This window comes from Rhipicephalus microplus, chromosome X (assembly GCF_043290135.1).
Source record: "Rhipicephalus microplus isolate Deutch F79 chromosome X, USDA_Rmic, whole genome shotgun sequence".
NCBI lineage: Eukaryota > Metazoa > Arthropoda > Arachnida > Ixodida > Ixodidae > Rhipicephalus > Rhipicephalus microplus.
In genome coordinates this window covers 296,843,635-296,867,426 of record NC_134710.1, presented here as the reverse complement: position 1 = coordinate 296,867,426, position 23,792 = coordinate 296,843,635, and the positions used below count along the sequence as shown (strand labels likewise).

The 23,792-nt window shown below is 47.7% G+C and overlaps 1 protein-coding gene across 1 annotated transcript in view; it reads right to left on the bottom strand.

Moving 5' to 3' along the window:
- The window catches only part of LOC119161377 (WD repeat-containing protein 47), a 170,738-nt gene that overhangs the window by 75,590 nt on the left and 71,356 nt on the right, over positions 1-23,792 (bottom strand). The window lies entirely within an intron of this gene.

Genomic DNA, 23,792 nt, shown 5'->3' with positions numbered 1-23,792 from the left:
TCCAATGCACAGTTGACAAGCGCGCACGCTGGGCAGAGCAACGCTACGTTAGCAAAACGCGAGCAATCTATAGTCTGACGCCAGGCGCGACCAGCGTCCGTCGGCGCGGTCTGACGGCAACCAGCGCGAAAGGCGACTTGCTGCATTTCGCGCCGACGCCATAGAGTGACATTACTCTATACCGATGCGTTACCCAGACAACACTGCGTCTCCCTCTTTTCGTGACGGAGGCACGCCAGACGCGCTGAAACACACATGCGTCAAAGCAACGCAGCGCGGCGCGCGCCTGTGAGTATATGGCTGGACCGGTGCCCATGGCATGGCAACGCCGGCGTGACGCGACGAAATGAACGCCGGCGAGCACGCACACCGCGTCATGCCCAAATGTATTGGCGCCTTGACTGTGGCTGTAGTCATGTTCTCACATGGCACGCATCTCATGATATTATGTTTGCACTAGTCACATCCCTTCATCATCCATTGGCGTCACGTAATATTAAATTTGGCATATGTGAAGCTAGCGATGATGATATATGGTGTTTTTTGGCGCAAGGGCCATTTGTTGGCCAAAGAGCGCCATTTCATCTTACTAAAAATATGGACAATGATTGTGATAAGCGGCTGTATAAGGGCCATAAAATTCCTCGCGATAAGGCGGGTAAGAACATACAAGTAATAAAATGATGACCATGCCGTGAAAGATGTGTGTGGTGTGAATGATGACAAAAGTTGATGATAATAAGACGATGGTGGATATGTATGGCATTAGCACAAGTGCCTCACTCGTTCATACCCTTGCGTCCAAGGGCCGTGAGGCATGTGCTTTCCTGTGTAGCCACCGCAGCAAAAACCTCTCAAGAGAGGTCGTGCTACGGTATGCCCGGGTATATGATATGGAAATTATGAATTTCCTTTAAAAACGCTAATAGTGATTTGTGACTAAAAAGCGGTTCCCTACCGACGAACATTGCAGGGTGTAAAGGTATATGTTGTCGGTAGGATAGTGGGAAGTGGTGTCTTCTTAGACTGTCTAAATGTTTACATTCAATTAAAATGTGAAGAACTGTTAAAGCCTCACCACATTTATCACACAATGGTGGGTCCCCACCGGATAAAAGATGTGTGTGTGTCGTGTATGTGTGCCCTATCCTGAGTCTTGTTAGTGTTACCTCTGTTAGACGTGATTTTGATACTGGTGGCCAATGGCCAAGGTGTGGCTTGATAACGTGTAGTTTGTTTTGTGTGTGTGTATCCCACTTGCTCTGCCAGTAGTTCCTGAGGTTTAGTTTGAGAGACGGCTTAAGATCAAGGGCCGGGATTGATATGGATGTAATGGCGGTGCTCTCATGGACGGATGCAGCGAGCTGATCCGCCCTCACGTTGCCTTGGATCTCACGGTGCCCTGGCACCCAGCACACTACAACATGTTGTTTGTGTGTGTAGAGGGTGCACAAAATGGAGTAAAGTGAGACAAGGACTGGGTTTTTTTGTTTTTTAAGACTGTGCAGAGCCGTTACCACATTGAGGGAGTCTGTATAAATTACTGCTTTTTGTATTTGTAATTGTTTGATGTGTTTAGCTGCCACCAGTATCGCGTAAGCTTCCGCTGTGAAGATACTTGTGCGTGGATGTAGAGGGCCAGCATCCGAAAAGGATGGGCCGACAGCAGCGTAGGACACAGAGGAGTTAGTCTTGGAGGCATCTGTGAAGAACTCAGGACGTGTGTATTTGTGTTGAAGTTCCAGAAAGTGTGTTCGGATATGGGCAATAGGTGCATGTTTTGTAACCTCTAGGAAAGACACATCGCAGTCTATAGTCTGCCACTGCCACGGTGGCGGGTATGCTACAGGAGCCATTAAACTGTGTTCGAGTGACACTCCAGTGTCCTCAGCTAGACCCTTCAGGCGAACTGAGAAGGGCTGCCTCATTGAAGGTCTATTTTGAAAAAGAATGGAGCTCGCCAAGTCATTAATAGTAGAGTATGAGGGGTGCCTCTTGTCTGCTTTCACCTTAAGGAAATATACAAAGGACATGTAGGTTCTTTGCAGATGAAGCGACCACTCATTTGACTCAACGTAAAGGCTTTCTACGGGGCTGGTGCGAAAAGCACCCGTAGAAAGGCGGATGCCCAGATGGTGCACGGGGTCCAGCATTTTCAAGGCACTTTGAGTGGCAGACTGATAGACAACGGCCCCATAATCTAAGCGGGTACGAATAAGGCTTCTATAGAGGTTCATGAGGCATTGCCTATCACTACCCCACGTAGTACGTGACAACACTTTTATAACATTCATGGCTTTTAAACATTTTGTTTTTAAATACTTTATGTGTGGTACGAAGGTCAACTTGTTGTCCAAGATTAAGCCTAGGAATTTATGCTCCGCATTCACAGACAGACGTTGGCCGTTCAGTTCAATGTCGGGTTCTGAGTGCATGCCTCTCTTTCGAGAGAACAAGACACACGTGCTTTTTCCTGGGTTCAGCCGGAATCCGTTTTCCTCTGCCCATTTGGAGACCTTGTTTAAACCTAACTGAACCTGTCGCTCACACATTGCTAGGTTGCATGACTTAAAGCCAAGCTGGACGTCATCGACATATGTGGAATAGAACATGTTGCGGGGGATGGACAGGTGCAAGGAATTCATTTTTATAATAAAAAGTGTACAACTAAGTACACCACCTTGCGGTACTCCCGTTTCTTGCACAAGTATTTGGGAGAGAGTACTGCCCACACGGACGCGGAATTTCCGATTGGACAAGTAACTCTCGATTATGGAAAGCATTCTACCGCGCACACCCAGGTGAGACAAGTCTCTTAATATCCCAAAACGCCATGTTGTGTCGTAAGCCTTCTCGATATCGAGAAACACTGAGAGGAAGTATTGTTTGTGGACGAAAGCGTCTCGGATCTGTGCCTCGATACGCACCAGATGGTCGGTGGTGGATCTACCCTCCCGAAACCCACACTGAAATTGGTCGAGCAGATGGTGTGTTTCAAGGAAATGTAAAAGTCGGCGGTTTATCATTTTTTCAAAAAGTTTACAAACGCAGCTGGTTAGTGCAATGGGCCTGTAACTTGAAACTGAGGAAGGGTCCTTGCCCTGTTTCAAAATAGGGATAACAATAGCCTCTTTCCAAGAAGCAGGGATGGTACCTGAAAGCCAGATAGCATTGTATAGAGAGAGTAAAGTTTTTCGCGTTACGAGCGGCAAGTTTTTCAACATTTCATATGTGACACGGTCGTTGCCTGGAGCGGAATTATTGCAAGAGTTTAGTGATGTTTGTAGCTCAGCTAAGTTGAAAGGTTGGTTGTATTCCTCGTAATTTGTGCACTTGGATTCTAGTTTCTGCTTTTCTATCTTTGCTTTGTGTCTTTGGAAAGCTTCAGTGTAGTGTGACGAGCTAGACACCTGCTCGTAGTGTGCACCGAGGAAGTGAGGAAGTTCGCTTGATCTTCCAGGCTATCACCTTGTGTGTTTACGAGTGGGAGTGAGTGTACTTGTCTTCCTGCTACCCTACGAACCATGTTCCAGACTTTAGCCTCTTGTGTATATGAATTTATCCCTGATAAAAACTTGTGCCAGCTTTCTTTTCTGGCCTGCCGACGCGTTCTCCTGCCTCGAGATTTTATTTTTCTAAAGCTCTCAAGGTTTTCCGCTGTCGGCGAGTTCCGCAGCAACCTCCATGCCCTGTTTTGTTCCTTTCGCGCATTCTGGCACTCAGTGTTCCACCACGGAACGTGTCGTTTGCTGGGCAGTCCAGATGTTTGTGGAATGCACTTGGTTGCTGCGTCAGTAAGAAAAGCCGTGAAGTACTGCACAGCTTCATCTATGCCTAACCCGCATATGTCAGTCCAATTTAGGTGAGTAAGCTTTTGAAATCGTTCCCAGTTGGCTTTGTTTACCAGCCATTTGGGAACATGTGGAGGGCATTCATTTGTTATTGGTGTACTCAAAACTAAAGGGAAATGGTCACTTCCGTATGGATTATTTATGACTTTCCACTGAAGTAATGGTACAAGTGAAGGAGATGCAATACTGAGGTCTATGGAAGAGTAAGTTTTGTTGGCAAGGTTTTAGTATGTTGCCTCTTTCCTATTCAACAGACAAGCACCCGATGAAAGGAGGAATTTTTCAATGAGACGACCTCGGGCATCACAGCGAGAGTCACCCCACAGACCATTATGTGCGTTCAGGTCCCCAAGGACCAGATAAGGTTCAGGTAGTTCGTCGATTAAAGACTGGAATTGAAGTTTTTCGAGACGGTGGTGCGGAGGTATGTACAAAGAGCAAACAGTGACAAGTTTGTTTAGAATAACTGCTCGGACAGCCACCGCCTCGAGGGAAGTTTGAAGGGGTAATTGTGTGCATGCTATACCTTGACTTACTATAACCGCTACACCACCGGATGGTAGCATGGCATCATCTCTATCCTTTCGGAAGATTATATAGTTACGTAAAAAGTTTGTGTTAGTTCGTTTTAAGTGTGTCTCCTGTACACACAGCACTCTTGGATTGTGTTCATGGAGGAGTTCTTGTAAGTCATCGAGGTTTCGAAGAAGGCCTCGGATGTTCCACTGTAATATTTCTGTCTGCATATTTAAACAAGAGAGATGCTGCTGTGTGTACAAAGAGTATCCTGTGTTGGAGTGAGGTCAATAATTCAGGTGGCAGGACGGTCGTCCGGCCCCGTTATTGGTTTTTTATTTTTTTTCTTAACGCGCTCCAAGGAGGCACGCCGCTCTTTTGGTACCAAGGGTACCGTTGTATCCATTGCCTCCGCAGAGGCACTGGTTGCCCGCACATGCGAGCTGGTGGTTCGGATTTTAGGCCTCGCCTGGTGTGGGGAGGCCTTGAGACCAGAGGACCCTGGAGTCTCCGGCCTCAATTCGCTAGGCGGCGGAGTAGACTGAACTACTGCCGCCTTGGGGGCAGGTGCCACAGCCATCGGCTCGCTCTGCGCTGGCCGAAGGAGTGACGAGGGCTGCTGCGGCGTTGCCCCCTGACGCGCCGCATCAGCATATGTAGCGCCATAAAATGGCGACACTCTTCGTCTTGCTTCCTTAAATGTAATATTTTCTTTAATTTTCAATGTGATAATTTCTTTTTCTTTTTTCCAAAATGAGCAAGACCATGAGTATGCGGCATGATTTCCGCCACAGTTCACACAGTGTGATGGTTCTTCGCAATTGTCAGAGTTGTGGCCTGACACTCCACATTGTGCACAAGTTTGGTGACCACGACAGCTTTGTGAGCCGTGGCCATACTTCTGGCATTTGAAACAACGACGTGGGTTAGGTATGTATGGTCTGATCGACGTCTTAGTGTAGCCTGTTTGAATACTTTCTGGGAGATTACTGGAAGCGAAAGTGAGTATTAGGTGTTTTGTTGGTGTTGCCTTGTTGTCTCTTCTAATGGTGATCCTTTGTACATTGGTCACATTCTGACTCTTCCACCCCTCCAGAAGTTCCTCTTCAGTCAAGCTGAGCAAATCAGCATCAGATACTACTCCACGGGTTGTGTTCATGGATCTGTGTGGCGTTACAGTGATGGGAGTGTCACCAAAAGTTGAAAGATTCTGTAGCTTTTCGAACTGTTCTTTTCCTCGGACTTCAAGGAGGAGGTCTCCGCTGGCCATTTTGGTAACTTTGTACCCGGCTCCAAGAGTTTCTGTGAGACATCTGGCTACTACAAAGGGTGATACGGTTCTGGCTTGCTTGCTGCTTATTTCACTATGTATAACATGAAAATGGGGGAAGTTTTCACTTGATTGGTTGAAAAAGCCTAAGTCTTCGGTGCGTACACGCTTTAAGGCGGTACGATCACTTAATAGGGGAAATGCTTTATGCATGCCAGTTTAATTTTCTTCAGAAGCGTTGGCGGCCACCCACCACGGAGCCCAACAAGGGGACGCTACAAGTTTGTGGATGCTAAAACCTGCAGACGCCAGCCGTACAACGCAACTATAACCCAATGCGCCTAGACCAAGGTAGGCTATTTGCACAGGGTTAACCCTCGCCGCCAGGAAGTTTGGAAGTAAACAGAAGAGAGTAGAAGACAGGACAGATAAACAGTAAGAGATAAAGACGAAGATGTAGGGAGAGAGAGATAGGAAAAGGCGACTGCCGATTTCCCCTGGGTGGGTCAGCCCAGGGGTGCCGTCTACGTGAAGCCGGGGCCAAAGGGGTGTGTTGCCTCTGCCGGGGGGCCTTAAAGGTCCAATCACCCAGCGTCAGCTCAACCCCCAGGATTCCCTTTTCCCCGGACACGGCGAAGCCACGCACGGCTAGGCGTGGGAGGGAGTAGAAACTCCCCCGTTAGCTCGGGTCCGTGGTGTCGCTACACACCAAACGCCTGCTTTATCAGGCGCCCCTGCGGGGTATGTGAAGCTAGCGAAACGGTCGCGAGCGCATCATGGGTGTGGCATGTAATCATGTTACATGACACGCTTGCCGTGATTATCATGTTTGGATGTGTCATTTACCTATGTCATCCGTTGGCGTCACGTAATACCGTGTTTGGTACATGTGAAGCAAGTGAAACGGCCGCGAGCGCATCATGAGCGTATAGCTTGTAGTCATGCTGTTACATGACCCGCTTCTCATGTTCATCGTGTTTGCACCAGTATCATACCTTCGTCATCCATAACGCCCCGTAATACCAAATTTGGTATAGGTGAAGCTTGCGAAACGGCCGCCAGCACATCATGAGCGTGGCATGTAGCCATGTTGTTACATGACACGCATCTCATGATTATCATGTGTGCACCAATCACACACCTTCGTCATCCATTTACGTACCTCAATACCAAATTTGGTATATGTGACGCTAGCGAAACGGCCGCGAGTGCATAATGAGCGTGGCATGTAGTCATGTTGTTACATGACACGCATGTCATGATTTTCATGTTAGGGTCGGTCGATTTTGTTTGCCATGCAATCAATGTCATAACATACCAGTTTTGCAACATGCCATGTGAACTAAACCACCGCAAGAGCTGCCGGACAATGAAATGTACATCATGACATTCATGACGTACATGTCATGATTTTCATGTTATGACTAGTCAAATATGTTCTTCATACACTCATGTTATGTCAAACCAAGTTTGGTATTGATACCATTATCGAAACGGCCAGAAGAGCTAAAAGTCGTAGGCGGCGATAGATAGATAGATAGATAGATATATAGATAGATAGATAGATATATAGATAGATAGATAGATAGATAGATAGATAGATAGATAGATAGATAGATAGATAGATAGATACGCTCAAAGTCGCCGAAGTTAGCTAAGAAATGCTTCGCATTAAAAACTACCGTACGTTTTTGTTTATAGTTTCTTGAGGTCGCAGAAAACGTCATGCACAGCTGTGAATGATTGCCAGTAATTTTTAGATGCCAGCCATCGTACTAGTAATTAAGGTATAAAATGTATTGTGACCCGTGACAGCGAATACCAATAACCTCTTCTAAATCATAGTACGCTTTTTTTTTTCGCATAGCAAAGGTGTATTGCGGCAAAAGTGGCTAAATAATGAAAATTGTAGGGAAACTTTAGAACCACAGTCCTTTTCTATTTTCTTTCGCGGTGAGGTTTAGGTACAGCGAACTAGTAGCTATAAGATTATCGTCTGCATGTTTGAATTAGATTGGATGAGGATGGGCAAATTGCAGGTGACTAACTGATTCTCCATTTCTAACTCAAATTAACAGTACTAAGAAAATATTGAGGCTAGCTGTTCGAGTGTTCTGGCGCAGCGTGGCGCAATATGAACAAAGTTCACAGTTTCAGCTCAGCGGAGCCCATAACGTTAAGCCGACACACATGCGCATTCTTGAGAACAGTGTTAGTCGAAAATTTGTAGCGTTTCAGACTTTATGGCGCGACGAAAAATGCCATATTTTTTCGCACACAATCTTTCAGCGTTGAGTGCGCTGGCGATCACCGCGAGTGTATACAGAATCCGCGAAAAAAACACATATACGAAGAATTTTTCGGGCAATTAAAGTTCGAACAAATCAGTCGTACAGAGCGCGTTTTCCACTTAAGATAGAACACTTTGGTGTGGACAAGTGAAAACAGGGTAGGAGCAGCGTCTCGACTTTTCAATAAAAAAAAAAAAAAAGAAATCAAATAGGACGAAGACATGAGCGGCAAGCTCAATGCAATATTTGGGTATATGTGCTCCCCGATGTGGACAGAATACGAGCACAGTTCCTGGCTGGTTGGTAAATGCCCAGTTCCATAACGCGTGACATGTTTCAGACCGTGAAGCAAATACGCGCGCAAAACAAATGAACAGGTGGCCCTTCCATCACGACTGCCAGTGTATATACACGGTCACCGTACATCTGCGCTATAGACACACCGCAATATGAGCCATTTTGCTCTTTTTATTCCTTGCCATTAACAGTGCCAGCTTTACGCGCAACTTCATCCGCTTGCTCTGGTTTCGTACAGAAATGATGAATCAATGCCAGACGCTAAAGAATAGAGATCGTAAATGGAAAGTGTCACGCATGAAAAATCGGCTTCAAAGCGCACAAAATGCAGCTACCGCTGGTTTTTTTTTTTTTTTGCTGCTCAGTGAACAATATCTACACAAACCCATCCATGCACTCCCCCCTCACACACACACAATCCATAATCGACTGATTAAAAAAAAAACTCACTAGTTAGCCTCTTAAATTTTACTTTACGGTACCTATCAATCGCGCATTACAGTCGGGGAGTTCACGTGGTATATCTTCTTACAGTGAAATCTCAGAGTGGCCCGGATGTGGATACATGTGCCACCGAAAACTGAACAAATGCGTCGTTGTTCGCGATATTTATTTAAACAAACCGCAGTATTGTGCACTTAAAGGGGCCATGACACCCAAATTTTCGATCATAATCTGCGTTATGTGGGTTAATCCTTTCGCATTCCGAAATAAGCTCGCGAAATGTTAGCGCATTTGGTCAGGAACTCAATTTAGAATTGAATAATAACATATGCACGCCAGCGGCCTGTGAGTCTGGCTACACTGACGCACTCGCGAACCACGACGTACCAAGCAATTGCATGGCTGAGCGCGAGCGCCTGCACCCCGGCAAATGATGTTGCTCCATGGTAAGCTGCACGTCAAATTGAGACAGCTTCCTTCACCTTGGCACTGAAACTGAACAATTTTCAGCGGCTGAAACTTGGGAAGGCGACGGCTCCACTCCCTCCAGCTCATTACGTCACACGCGCCATAGCAAAATGGCGGTCGCCGGCGGTGGGCGGGGTTTACAGCCAGCCACGTCTCGGGCTTGTTTCGCCTAGAAATATTTTTGTGGCCCACTTTTCGAACCTGTATAAGCATAACAGACCCCTTGGTTTTCACTGAAAAACACGAATTGTTGGGTGACCATGTCATGGCCCCTGTAAGCGCAAACGTAAATCGGGTGCCCCCTCTCTTGGCAGCACACACTGTGAATGAACAGCGTCTCGAAGTTGCTGAATTTGCTACATATTCTCTATGCCTCACGAGATCACTGGCTATACATTCGAGAAATTGGCATATCCCCAAAAACCAATTACAAAAGTGAAAATTATTAACTAACCGATTACGCGTTTGGATAACACGCGAAAGTAATATCCGCCGCGTTGTTTAGCGGAGCTCGAAAGAAGACACTTTCGCAGTTCTAGTTTATATATATGAGAGAGAGAGAAACATCCTCCATGTATAGGCACGTAACGTACCACTCGCTCCACTCTGACCCACATCGCAATCACTGGTCCAATTAGGCCACAGCGTGTGTTGCAAGGAAGTGGGCTTCGCTCACTCCAGCACTGGTATACCGAGTAAACACGGGATGGCGCAAGCTGACAGCAGTACGCGCAGTGCCACTCGCTCGACGAATTCCGGCGAGAGAAGCGGAAGAAGTTGAAAGAGAACGCTGGCGGCGACCTTTTACTAATCCTTATATATTGCAGATATACATATATAGAGATTTTCACGCACACCTATATAGCTCTTCAGGCGGAAATTTAGTGTAGGCCTCTACAAACGGCAAATGCGCAGATGAGGACAGAGAAGAAGACTGACGCACACGAGCGGTATACTTCAAACCTCTCGAGTTCATATATATATATATATATATATATATATATATATATATATATATATATATATATATATATATATATATATATATATATATATATATACTTAATCCATTTTGACTTCCTTCCCGCCTAGTGTGCACATGACCTTGAGCCATTTTTTTCTTTTTTCTACGAATACGCGGCTTTTTCAGTGTGATCGCACGCGCACGCTTGGACAAGTGGCGGCCTCCCGCGGCGATCCCCCTAACGACCGAGCACGTAATGTTGAATCAGCCTATGGCTGATAGAAGGCTTTTTACGAGTAGCTTTGGATCTTCATCTGTCATTTTTGGATAGAAGAGAAATCAATTTTTAGCTGACTTTGATAATTTATTGTGAATTGCAGGCCGCGTGCTGCGCTATAATATTGCGGGTGGCATGCGATGGAAAAGCCGCTGTGAAAGTTTTCTTTATTCCAGGTAGAACACGAGGCTGGCATAAAAAACAACAAAAAACGACACCACCATATATGCAAGTCACGCGGATAGAGACGGAGTATAAGACAGGCGAATAAATGAAATAATGACCACCTCGTGTGGCACTCAGCCCCTGCATCCATCTAAAAGGTGAACAGGTTCCAGAGACTTGTCGGCGATATAAGCCCACGTCACTTCCCCTGAACAAGTTCCAGACTGCAGATAAAATAATAACATAAAAACCCACACAGTACTAGGCATACAACAAACCTGCGAAGAACCTGAAAAACTGCGACACAAATAGAAACGTCAAAGAGGATCAGTGTGACCCGGCTTGCTCATCAGAGCAGGCAGAAAGCGGATGTTAAGGGTCGCTGGACACTACGGGCCACTGGTTTCTCCAGTAAGTGGCACGGGCTACGGGTTCACTTTCGGAACGCCTTTCCATACCAAGTTTTCCTTCTTTCTCCAACCCACATGCAACCGTCGACAGGGCTGATCAGCTACACACCTTATGCACTGCGAATGAGTAACAAAGTGCCCTGACACTGAACGAGTTAGGCTCGGCTGAGAGCACGAGGAACGTGCTGAAGCTGCAAATGCGCACCTTCAGCGCCGTGATCACGAACCTCATCAATGACGTGGCACTTTACAGGGCAGTAGTCATTGCGGCAACAATTGTGGCATACTAGTGAAAACATGTGACGCGAAGTCAGCATGTGAAGTCATCGCTGTTAAAAATTACGGGGAATACTCAGATCCACAGTTGCGGCAGCAGACTCTCTCTGCAATTTCTGCATTCACAAAGCACATGCGTTGCTTATGGGCTGCATGTTGTCATCGCCGGGCGCTGCCACAGCTTCATCCATAGGTGCTTCCTCCAGCCGGAGGTTACGGAGAGCGGCTTTCGTGCTTTTCTATACGGCCTTAGAGTTTCAAACAGACTGGGTACATGGTATTTGTGCTTTGTTTTTTAAAATTTATTACTGTCGGGAATCTCGCAAGGTCAAAGTGAATGCGTAGCCCGCGTGCTCCTTTTTCTACCTCACAACGCGACCTTGAAACACAGATATAAGGATTTCCTATTAAAAACATTACAATATATCACTGCATGCAAACGCCTGACAGGCATACTGCCTCCTCCACAACTCTCTATACACGAAAAAAACGGAAATGTCGATCGCGCAACACGTCTTCCGATTAAGTACGACAACGTGGTTACACGTACACACGCACAGCAAGCGTTTGGCTGGCGCTGGCCCAAGACGTCGCATGAGCCGTCAACGCCTACCGGGATTGCGTTTCAGCCCAAATTCGGAGAGAGAATCGACGAGAACAAGCGATTAAAAGAGAGACGGATAAATAGGAAGTCCACGCAAAGGTGCTCTAAAGAGAAACAGAGCGAAAAACGAATCCAGGGGCTAATCAACCACCAATACATCCAACAAGCATGAAATGATTCTACACCTCGCAACATCTGAAGCGCGCCGCCGAAAAATTCCCCTCTGCGGACGCTCACGTACACACGCAGCAGATGCGCTCACACGAGTGATTAACATTTCTCGCGAGGCCGAAACGCACACGCCGAGCCACGCAGGCTAGACTTAATGGATCTTTTCGTTTTTCCTCGGTCACGAGGCGCCCGACGAACAAAAGATACGCGCTCCACTGCTAGATAATCAAGCGCTTACCGGAGCTGCTGCTGCTCCTGCTGCTCTCGGATGTCGCCCTCTTTTTTATATCCCTCTCGCTCTCACTGCGAAAGCCGTGAAAGTCTGCGCGAATTTGCGAGGCGTAAACGTCGGAGAATACAGGGCAGTTGGTGCGTTTTCTTAGATGCAAAGCAGCTCTTTGACGAGCCTGTGTAACGCTGTCCGTCCGCGTCTCCATGCCAAGACGCCGCCGCATCGCGCTCCCCTCACCGCAGGTGTTGGGGCGGTGCCAAGTAAATAACGCCTTCCCTCGCAGTGCGCGGTAACGTCACTTTCTCCCTTGCCTTTCTCTTGTCACCTTTCTCTGGCTTCAGCTTCTCCAGCGCTCGCAACGTCCGAGCGCACATCGAGTGAACACTCTTTCGGCTCGTTCTTTTGCGATGGAGAGGACGCAGGAAAGCGAAGCTCCTTCACCCACCGAAACATGCGCCGAAGCGATTTGGCCTAACCCGGCCGTCGCCGGCATTGTGAGGATTAGCAGAGTAAATCGCGTTAGCGAATGGCAGCGTCGCGCCTGCAACACCGACGAGGCGCAAGCCAGGGAAGCCAAACGCAAGCGTCGGCAGCAGAGGACCAACGACACCGACGAGGCGCGAGTCAAAAATGCCGATCGTGTCCGTGCGCAACGCCGCTGATTCGCATCCCATCAGGGTTCTCTTTGGGAAAATGTCAATAATTTTTTATTATTTTTTCATCTACGCTCCATTGTGTATGCATTACTGGATCCATTGCGTCACACCTTTTCAGTCGATAAGTATTTCAGTCGGATTTGTACTATACGTCCTGAGTTCGTTATCAAGAAAAGGAACCGAACCTCTCATGTTGAATTCCAATGGCAGATCCAGATCAAGTTTTTCTGCTCTGAGCGGAGAAATCACATTCCAATGGTGGATTGGGAGCGTGAATTGTGTGTCCCAGTGGCAGATAGAGAGCAACCGCAGATCCCGGATTGCTCCGTGGAGCGAGAATTCTGGTTCCGCTGAAATCGGCAGATTAGACCGGAAGTTCAAGTGACGTATTCAGTGCGCCCACCTTTTATCCAATCACCGATGGATGTCCAGAAAACGCCTTGCACTCTCTCGCACCCTCTCGTGCTCCCTCGCTAGATTACCGCTCACCAAGAGCTTCCGCCGAGACGCGCGCGTTCCAATCACAAATTTGGCGATAGCAATACCACTCGGATCTGCGCTCTCCATTCGTAATCTGGCCCAGCGCTCGCGATCTGCCATTGGAATTCAACATAAGTTGATAGGTGAATGCTATGAGAGTGCGTGGACGAATCAATATATATACATATATAATATAGATTCTGTTTTTTTTTCATTAAGCACCCCTTTAGAGCAACCCTTACTGAGGAGAGTGGAAGGATAACATGCATTTTCACATTTATTACCAATGCAAACGCAAATCTTAAGTGATGTTGTCTAAGACAATCGGTGCTCGTCTTCTTACAGATTGTGATTTGTGAATGACAAACGTTAACCTGTCGGTGTCATTTTCTTGGTTTGTCACCACCATCAATTCTGTTTGCAATTGCATACGTATTGTGTAATAATTTTTCTTTACGTTTAAGGGTTACTGCACACGCCAGTGTGATTTTCTTAACATTGAGCCTAATGTCATTATTTTTTTTGGGGGGGAGGGGTCTTTCGAGGGTAAACACCCTGTGAGGCTTTTTTTTTTCTGTCATTTCGCCGGTGCCTGGTGAACTATATCATTATTTTTTATGAAATAAAACTCACAAACCTCATATAATAAAACGTTCCACTTAAATCACCTCAAGCAGTACAAACAATTTCGCTGCGCAAGCTCCAACCATTACGTTGCGACCACCTTCAATCTTATTGAGCTTTTAAATGCGGCGCACCGGGGAACATTTTGCTGCTACGCCCGAAGCAACAGTAAACAAAAAAACAAAAAGAAAACCGCTCCAGACATGCAAAAACCACTCCAGACATGCAATAGACACAAAAGCGGGGAAACCAGCCCCAAGAATAGCAGGCAAGCGAACACCGTGAACAACGGGCTATAAAAGGAGAAGAGCGATGGAGTCGCCGTCGGTATATAAAAGGAAACCGGCATCGTTTTATTTCAGTGTCACTGCGCGGTTCCAGTAAACGACCATTCACGACTGGGTATCTGCCGCACATTGAAGCTCGCAGAGACGAATGCCAAGACGGACATAGATGAACGAGTTATATCAACCAGCCGAAGGCGAAAAATACTCGACGACTGACACACGTTCTACGCGAAACAACTGATTATTACGTACTTAAAAAAGAAAAAAAAAGAAGGCGGGGTGCGACGAAAGGGGGACGTGTTCATTCCCTGCGAACAACAGCGTGCAGGAACGCTCTCTATTAAACGCTCCCTATTAGAACCAGTTATGGGCCCCGGATCCAACGCGACTCGGCAGCGCTTCTCCGCAGTCACCTTGCGATGCACTTCAGCGATTTTCAAGAGGGCCGAGACGACGCGATAATCCTTTGCGACGAACCATTCACGACGATAGTTATAGCGCGAGAACAAAACGACGACACAGACAAGAAGGAGACGAAGGACACGTCTCCTTCTTGTGTCAGTGTCGTCGTTTTGTTCTCGCGCTATAACTATCGCCATGCCATACCAACTAGCCCAAGCTGCCACACTTCTAAACCGTTCACCCCGCAGGTTCATCAGCAGTGTGTTCATCAGCATTCAGTTGTACACGATGCCGGAAGGACACGCCTTCGCACTCGAGGAAGACCGCGCGACCTTTCGAGAACCGCGCCACGCTCGAGCGAAGTGGCTTTGGCTGACGTCATACTCTGGTCGAACCGCTCGTATCGCGAGCGAAGCGCCGCGGACGGCCGCACATTTCGAACGAGGTCGAAGAGCTGCTGAAGACACACTCGGTTTTTCGCGCAGAGCCGGCGTTTCTGAATCCGCACGCGGAGACCGCGCGAAAGTGGCCGTTCGGCCGAAGATCTGTCTCGAAGTTGGCAGGTGCGCGACAAGAGTTGAAAAACGAGTGGAAGCAAAAAGAAAAAAAAAAACAGCACCAGGAATAAACAGCGCCCACGCCCTCCATTGTCGGCGCGCCCGCATCCACCTGCGGTGCCGCCGCCCACGTTTGCCGAACGAGCCTCCGTTGACCATGATAGCGAGCGAGCGGGAACCACAGAACGGGAAGAGCTCGCCCTTCGAAGCGCCATTGACAGCTGATGAGACCTTGGCGCAGCAGGGCCGGGCGAGGAGGAACGGCCACATGCTTCTCGTCGCACCGTTTGTTTCCACACTCTTCATCTCGTTCTCGCCACATTTGCTTCCGGTTCAGTCCCGTTCGCTCGCTGCAACTACGGTCTGACTGATCATCGTCCACAATAGAACCGAATTCGCTGCGGCGTCACAACAAAAAATGACGCGAAATTTAGCGCCTCGACGCATGCGCGAAAAGGTAGTTCCACACCTTCGAACCGGCATGAGCACGAAAGGGGCAGCGATATGTAGAGCTGCTGCGGGGAAAAAATGATTGCAGTGCGTCAATAAAGGTTGGCACTCTATGGCACCCATATGCACATGCGACAACCAATTTAAAATGACAAAAAAAAAACTTCTACCTTGCTTGTTCTGTGCACAAAGAAAAAGCGAATCACTGCAAGCATGGACCCTAAAATGAAACCACGCCGAATTGAATAACACTCGTTAGGGGCTAACAAATAAAAAACAAAGAACAGCTTCAGGTAATACCGATGAAAACAAGAAAAAAAAGTGCCACCATATCCACGAAGTGAATGATGATGAGTGGGCGAAGCTCCGGAGGTAAACCTGCTAAACAACGAATCCTCCCTACATTTTGCCCACTCGATTTTATTACAACGCCTCCCCCCTCCCTAGCGTACGTCGCCGCACTAAATCGAACGATTGACTTACACCAATGACACGCGCCATGTGTGACAGCTATTTTATAACACCTCGCATCTTTCGTCATAAACTACAAGTACTACGTTAAAGAACCCCAGGTGGTCAAAATTTCCGGAGCCCTCCACTACGGCGTCTCTCTTAATCAAATGGTGGTTTTGGGACGTTAAACCCCACAAATCAAATCAAACTACAAGTACCGCCATCTAGTTTATAACATCTTGCATATTTTCACCATTAGCTACAAGTACCGCCATCTAGTGAACACAGCAAGAACTAAATGAAAGATGGCTACATACAGAGGACAGTACCACCATCTAGTGAACACTGCAAGAACTAAAGGAGAGGTGGCTACATACAGGGGACGCACAGCCCACGCCTTCAAGAGCTTCGCCCTTAAAAAACCCTGCCTACTGCTGTTTCAGCGTTGTAACACTCGACGTAAGACGGGAGTACCTTGCAAGTTATTTGACATTTCTGGAAAGCTGTTGAAGTTAGTTACTCAAGGCCAGAAACTTTCGGAACTGCTGTTTTATGTTAACTTCTTTTGCACGGTAGAGTCAGGGGTGTTTTACCAAAAATTCAACTGCTGTCCTTTGTTTTTTTTTTTCGTGGGGCTATGGGTGTTTTTCGGGTGATTTGTGGCTGTACCTGGACAATCTGGAAGATTGGTCGAAATTGGGGCGTCTCTCGGGCAAATAAGGTTAGCTGGCCGGTATGCAGTATCACACTGCAGAGAGAGGGAATATAAACAGCGCTTTACATGAATACAAGTGGGCTATCCTCTTCCCGTAAACGGTGGTAGCGTGCCAAGGCGACATGATGCTGACACAGAGTACGAGGTAATCATCGCCAGCGCGTAGTATAGGCAAGTAATAACAAAAATAAACGCACTTTACAGCAGTAAAGCGAAGGACAGAAAGAGCCGATGAGGCAGTCACCTGACGAGCAAAATGCGATAGACGAAGAGCGCGGCGCCTTTATACAGCACGGGGTGCGCTGACACACATTTCGCACATGCAAGGTACGCGCAACGCTGGTGGCGCTTTTCAGCGCCAGACATGCCTTCAGCACCTCTCAACGTCAACGCCTGAAGGCGTGCCATCGTTGACAGGACAATATGCTATTGTCGTACAACGAGCTCCACCCCAGTGGCGCTGCAGGAGGCCTCACGGTCCAAATTGACACGCATTTGGCGGGCGCCCACGTGCACATGCATGATCGGAAAGAAGAGACCGTTACTTTGTTTCTCTACAGCGCTGGCCTCGCGCGCGCGAACGGTCACGTCAGGCGCGTATACACGGCAACGTGACCAGATGGCACGCTAAAGCCGTAGCGGAGCGATAAAAACCCGAAAGAGGAACCACGCGAAGAGGCGCACGGGCGGAAAGTCCCACGCGTTACGACTGCTTGGACAATGGAATCCCTCGACAACAAGGAAGGACCAAAAATAAGTTGCGCAACTTCTGTGAGACCGAGTAGCGTGCACAAGTGCGAGGACTACATAATGATTACCCCCCTACGGGTAAGTTCCAGCAGCGGCTTCTTTATCCTATACCCTGCGAAAGAGCGAATGGGTGCGGTATCCCTTACAAAAAAACTTGCAGCCCATCTGCAGAAATTATACAGATCAGCAGCCACCTGGGATGCAGAATACATGTAGACAAGTGAAAAACTTTCTGTCACCCCCTGTCACCTTCGAGTAGGCAATTGGTACACCCGTTCTGCAGAAAGTCTGCAGATCATTTGTAGCCGCGCAGGATGCAGGATTCCTGCAGAATATCGGCGGAACGCCTGCAGAAAGTCTACAACGATACTGCAGCATTTCTGCAGAATATCAACAGCGTTTTGTCAAAAATGAACAAAAAGTAATAGGTATCATTTGAGTTAGCAAAGACATTCAAGGAAAATACAGCATCGAAGGTTATTATTATACCGCCCATACACGTGCCCAAAACAACCAAGCAACAACAGCTAAATGATACCAAACACATAGACCTCTCGCACATGAGAATCTAACACCCACCACCCGGTTGGTGTTATATATATATATATATATATATATATATATATATATATATATATATATATATATATATATATATATATATATATATATATATATAGCCTTGTCTTCTTGACCGGCCATTGAGTGCTGGGAGGAAAATTCTTATGCTTCAAAAATTTACATCTACACGTACGCAGAATACGTGCAAAGCTATGGTGGCTGTGAGATAGCCATAAAGTACACATATCTCTTATTCTGAGCTTGCCAAATGAGCAACGATCTCTTAATTAAAGCCATTTAATTGCCTTCTGACAGGCAGTCGCACGGGGCTGCAAAAAAGTTGCAGCCTTTCCGCAGACAATCTCAGGATTAGGGTGACTGGTGGGTGACTGATGGGTGATTGAAAGGTGAAGCCCATTTAGTTACTGTTATGGAACATGTCATGAACCAGAAGTACTTTGGTTAGGGCTAGTTGTTTCATAGTGCTCACATAGAAAGGGCAGCGCAAAAACTCGGAAAAAAAGGAGGACAGTGGAGACAGAGCGCTCTGTCTCTACTGTCCTTTTTTTCCCGAGTTTTTGCGCTGCCCTTTCTATGTGAGCACTATGAACCAGAAGGCATAAATATACCCGTGTCTAATGTATACATCCACACATGCACTCACAGGGCCCATATTAACCGACAAGTCTGCTTGTCATCTGCAGAAAGTCTGCAGACTAGGTTTGTACGGGGGTGACTGGTGGGTGATTGACGGGTGACTGAAAGGTGAAGCCCATTTAATGATTGTTATAAAACGTGTCATGGTCCAGAGTATATAGATACACAAGTATATGTTATACACATTCATGCGCATGCAATCTGGGCGCACATCATCAGAAAAGTCTGCTTGCCGTCTGCTCGGCGTCTGCAGAAAGCCTGAAGACGAGATCTACAGAAAGGTTGAGTCTGCAGGAAGGTGACTGATGGGTGACTCGTGGGTGACAGAAAGGCCAAACTCAATTTTGTAAGGGATAGGAGTTCGAAGTTCCCTGTACAACGTTACATACCGGTGCTCTCGACAGTCTATACTAGCGGTCCAACTGCCTCTTCCTTTGACAGCAAACTGCGAATGTTGCCGGGACTTGCCCTTACACTCCTGATTATACATACACTCTTCACTGTCAGACATTGATCGGATTAGCCTGCCACGTACTTAACACTTCCCTATTCGTCATTTCAGTGATATGATTGGCTGAGGTCATTTTGGAGCAGGTTTTCGGTGAAGCGAAAAGCACCTTTTGGAGCAGGAAAAATGGCTTTTGGAGTGGCCAAAAGCGTAATTTAGAGAAGATAAAAAGGTTTTTGAAGCTGTCAAAAGTATATTTTGGCACAGAAAAAAAGGGGGTTCTACAAGCAACCAAGAACGTAAATTACAGCAAAGCAGCTGTAGACGTTAAAATGACATTGCCGAGCGGAAATAACAAATTTGTGACAACTAAAACAGCCGAATAAAGCCTAAGAAGCATTCCATAACATTCCATGCACGCACAGCTCGGACTGCTCAAAGCGTAACCGCGTTATAGTGCAGGACTGGCTATAAAGCAGACTTTTCTTACTAGCGTTTATAATACCTCAGAACTTCATTGATATGCATATCGCTCACTGCGCAGTCACCGAGATCAAAGACCGCTTGTAATGCGGCTCAGATAAGCGAGATGATGACTGCGCTTCTCAACGGAGGTATGCCGGCAGGGGTGAGACATGCGATGCAGACACTACGAATGAGGAGGGGACATGGAACAAACTAACAAGGAGCGGAGCGTGGAGAAAAAAAAAGAAGAAAGAAATCAAGTGGAAGAAGCTTAGCAATGTAAAGCTTAAGTAACAGCGAAGCTGGTTGGCTTTAGGTGCTTAATGTGGCCTCTTCACTGATGCTAGGTCTTTGCTTGGTGTAGACAGAGTCAAACCACAGCCTGCCATAGACCACGCGAGAATGTCCGAACTTAAGCGCCAGAAGTGACGAGCAAATCTGGCGCGGGTCTATCGTCACTGGTACTGCGCTCGCGCCACGGCAAGCAAACTCGGCGCGGCGAATGCGCGTACTGTTTCCGTTGGTGGGCGTGGATTGGTGGCGGCGGCAGCTCCTTGCCACATGCGTGAGCAGCTAGCGCAGCTGTGATATGGACTCCTCTGCCGCCATAGCTGCCATATGCAACGGCACGACAGTTTTATTGCGATAGCAACTATATGGATACTCTCAGCTGGATTTTGCCACCGGCGTCGACATGGGCGTCGCCGTCATCCACCGTATATGTATACCTATCTATGTGTATGAAAACGCAAGAAAGAAAAATAATGAGACTCCGGCGCGCGACCTCTTGCTTGCGAGTGCGAGGCGCTAGCCACTGAGCCACGAAGGAGCACCTCCTTCAACGTTGAAACGGCAAGTCATCTACCACTTCCCGCTGACAATAACCATGTCGGAGGAACTATCGGGCCAGCATTACGAGCGAGATGGCGCAATGAGCGCGCGCGCTGACAGATCGTCACGACATGGCGGCGCGAGCGCCGCGCTTTCATCTCCCATGCGTACTTTCCCCGCGGAAAGGGGGAGGGGGGGGGTAGACGCTCACGCGTGCGCGCGCTCATCTCGCGGTGGGGAGAATCGTGCGCCTTGGGCTTTCCCCGGAACAATTTTGTTGTAGTTACCGGTCGCACAAAGGTCACTGCAGTCGTTGCATAGTCCATAGTCTCCGTTTGCGAAAAGGGCGCGCTTTTCAGAACAGCGAAGTAACAGCTGAGACACTTATTCACGTTCATCTGTAGCTGTGAGTACGGTTCATGCGACATTTGTGGGTGAGAAACGCGGGACACATTTCGATCTGATTGCCGTTCTTCTCGCGACATTCCGATTCTTTGCTATCGCATTCATTGCTTCGCCTATGCGGCAACGATGTGCCCTTTTTTTTCCTTCTTTTTTTTTGCAGACACCCGAGGTTTTGCTTAGCTTCACTCTTAAAAAGAATGCGTCGCGGGCGCGCGACGTGAAGACTGGTTGTTTAGGCGTCGGAAAGCCTTCGCTCCAGCCGCTTCCTGCGCGTTCCGTGCGCGCGCTCCGCTTCAAACGGCCGCCCGCGTCCGAGTCAGAAAATAGTTGCGCCGTAACAATCGCGCGTGCGACTTCAGTTCAACTATCACTGAAAGCTGTTCTGCAAATGAAAAAGCTTCGCGATGCGGGTTCTCACAGAGTGTGAGAGCACGTGCAGTTTGTGTGCGGCGACTGAAGTTACCGTGCCGAAGGCCAGCCGCTTTGTCACGTGTCGGGGTACGTCTGCTTCGTGTGCGGTGACGAAAGTCGCCGTGGCGAAGAATAGTCCCCGAGTCGAGGGTCAGGGTACGTCCGCTTTGCGCGCGGTGACCGAAGTCGCCGCGCCAAAGCGTAGCCCCTCCGTTGAGTCTCACTGGGCCCTAGCGGTCATTAGACGGGCCATGACCGCAGCGCGCCCCACGCGCGGCGACAGCCCACCTTGCCAGGGTACGTCTGCTTTGTGTGTTGTGACCGAAGTTACTACACCGAAGGGTGTTGTTGTTGGGTCTCCCTGGCTTGTACGCCGGGAGGCAGGCCGCGTATGTTTGGCGCCTGGCGCCGAACGGTGGCCCCCTTGCCAGGGTATGGGCATCTGCCCAAATCCCTCTCACACGACCCTGGGGGAGGGGGAGGAAGTGCCAGGACAGACGAATGGATGATGATGGGTTGATGACTCTGGGACAAAGCGCCTCGGCACCGCATCTCCCTCGTATCTGACCACGGCACCTTTCCCACCAGCAGGCGCACATGTAAGCGCGCGGGCTTTTGTTGTCACGGCTGTTCTCCCGACGCTGTATAACCAAACTTGCTTCCACGCATGCTGCTTTCGGTTTAGCTCGCGAGTTCCATCTCGTTTTCGCCCGGTCTTATGCTGTCTGTGGCGAACTTCCCGGGGCGATGCGCCAATTGCGTTGCAAGTCCACAGGTTAGACCTAACGAGCGCTAACCGCGTAACCGCCCCATCGGTACAGCAGCCACGGATGTGCGGTTTAGTGCCGAGTCAACGAAACGCTTCGCAGTGGTTACATTTTGAAAGGGTAGATTTATCGAAACAACTTTCTGGTTAAGAAAGTACAGACTATCATCGTTTACGAAAATAGGGTCGTGCCTGGTGCATGGGCGACATTCGAATTGTGGTTAGCGGTCACCAATGCGTCAAACATAACGCCTAAATCAAGCGGAAGTTCGATTGCCGTTATGCGGGGAAATCCGGCGCATATTTGAAATGCTCTGAAAAGTGAGTTGGCAATTTTCTGTGTTTGTTTTATCGACACAGAAGGCCTGCGAAACTGAACTTCTCAACATTTGCAATATTACGGGGATAAAAACTTGTATCCCTGCCACACGACTGAATTCTCGGAATGGCACGACTGCCGGTCCGTTAAATCTTGCACATTAACAGTCTCTGGAGAACGGTGGTGTGTCGTATATACGTTCCTTTGGCGACTAACGATATAAGCAGTTTGTGGCTTTCAGCACAGTTCCTTTTCAGCATGACTAAAGATGATCGAATATATATATATATATATATATATATATATATATGGGGTGTCGCTAATCAACGACAACGGAGCAGCATTCACTCGAACACACAGTGGAATCACCTGTTCCGTATGCAGCATGACACGGCGGCGCAGACAACGGGAGTACTGGATGGAAATGTCCAGCTGTAGTACCGCAAGCCAAACTGGTATACTGTTAAATTCATGAACAGGATGTCTAACGCTGGTTATTAAGGTGAAGCGTGCAAAACACATAGCTATGGCAGACGCGTCTGAACGCAATGAACCCCAGTTCAACGAGAGAAAATTCAACAAAATTAAGTCCAGGTGTCTCACGTGACCAAACCGCGATGTGTGACAGAGACATGCCTTATATCGTCGAATAATTGAGCGGGCAGCCATACATAGCTAAATCTCGTTTATACGAGTTCGCATAATACGGTCTATACGTCCATTAAAAATAACGCATTTTCTTACGTTTAATACCATGACATTCTTGCCGAAATTTGAAATATACGAATGGAAACTGGATCTTCACCGACGTATCTAGAAATTCTAAGTTCATACTTCGGTAGCGTATAGCTCAAATCACGTTCCAACGAGGCGAGTTGCAGGGCCGTTGAGGCCGCAGCAGCGTCGATTTTGCGGCGAAAAGATCGCTGCCAGGCGGCCACTGCGTCCAACGAGGAAAATAAGAACGTGCTGCACAAATTTACCAGCTACTTCAATGCTGACAATAAACGTGAATTGCTGACGTAGTACAGCATATACTTCCTTCTTTTTTAAAGGCTTCTTTGAACGATACGATTTTGTCATAATACCTTCTATTTTCCAGTTCCCGCGAAAAACGCATCAACGACAGCCCTCTGTACTTGGGTGCGTTTGCATTTTTTTTTTCATTTCGAAAGCCTGACCTAAGGTATATCACTTTCTGACCATGGGCGGAAAACGCTGCCGATAGAGGTTCCTGAACACGCAAGCCAAACCTTACATTGCAACTTGCGACCTGGAATTTAAGCTATAGAACTCGATACTTCTTTCTACAAATTACT